A 794-nucleotide genomic window follows, 5' to 3' on the forward strand; every position below is an offset into this window, starting at 1 on the left:
GAAGGTATGATAACTATCAGGGAAAACGCGAATGATCGAAGTAAAACTTTCAATAATTTATTGCGAAGCACATCTTTAGTGAATAAGGTCTTTGCCCTTAAACGCCCTGTCAGGGGAGGCTACCGCCGCCCACCTACCACCTGCCTGCTCTGCAAAATCTTCACCTCGTTTGCTCTGGCAGGCAAATATCTTCTGCTGATAATTTCTTACCTTGACCGGCAAGGGCCAGCCAGCGAATCGTCCAAATCCTCGTCAAAAGCCTTGGCGATTCCATGGCATTTCTTGGATTTAAAAAGTGTACACATAAACTGTCTCTAAATTGCTGAGCTGTTGTAACTGTGCGTCCATGAATCTGTAGCTGAGGGAGTAAGTTGTATTGGTCAGCTCTTGATTAGTACCTGGTGTTGACAGCACTCCATCTTGACGTCGAATGAAGTTATACAAGGCACATGCAGCTTGTGATGTCACTAACCTTATTTGGACTATAACTGAACGGTCCCTCTAACACTTTGACACCAAAGTCCCAAATGCGCACACAGCACTTCTCTGCCTGTTGATAGTCTTTTGTTGAACATCCTTCTTGGATGCGTGAGGCACCTCGGGATATACGGATACATGATATTTTCCTGCAGCTGAAACTCTTCATCATCAACGAAATATATTGAGAAGAGTAGTATGTATTCTTCATTTGGAAGGATAACAGGTGGTAAAATGTTCTCTTTGCCTTGGGCAAGGGCATGGAAGAAATCTGATGCTTGTGGTACTCGACCATCCGTAATGACCAACAGTTAAGT

At 44.0% G+C, this 794-nt stretch overlaps 1 protein-coding gene across 1 annotated transcript in view; it reads left to right on the forward strand.

Moving 5' to 3' along the window:
- Positions 1-794, forward strand: part of LOC119593894 — a 2,837-nt gene that overhangs the window by 719 nt on the left and 1,324 nt on the right. The gene's annotated exons all lie outside the window — the stretch shown is intronic.

The sequence above is a fragment of the Penaeus monodon genome, chromosome 33, assembly GCF_015228065.2.
Source record: "Penaeus monodon isolate SGIC_2016 chromosome 33, NSTDA_Pmon_1, whole genome shotgun sequence".
Taxonomy (NCBI): Eukaryota; Metazoa; Arthropoda; class Malacostraca; order Decapoda; family Penaeidae; genus Penaeus; species Penaeus monodon.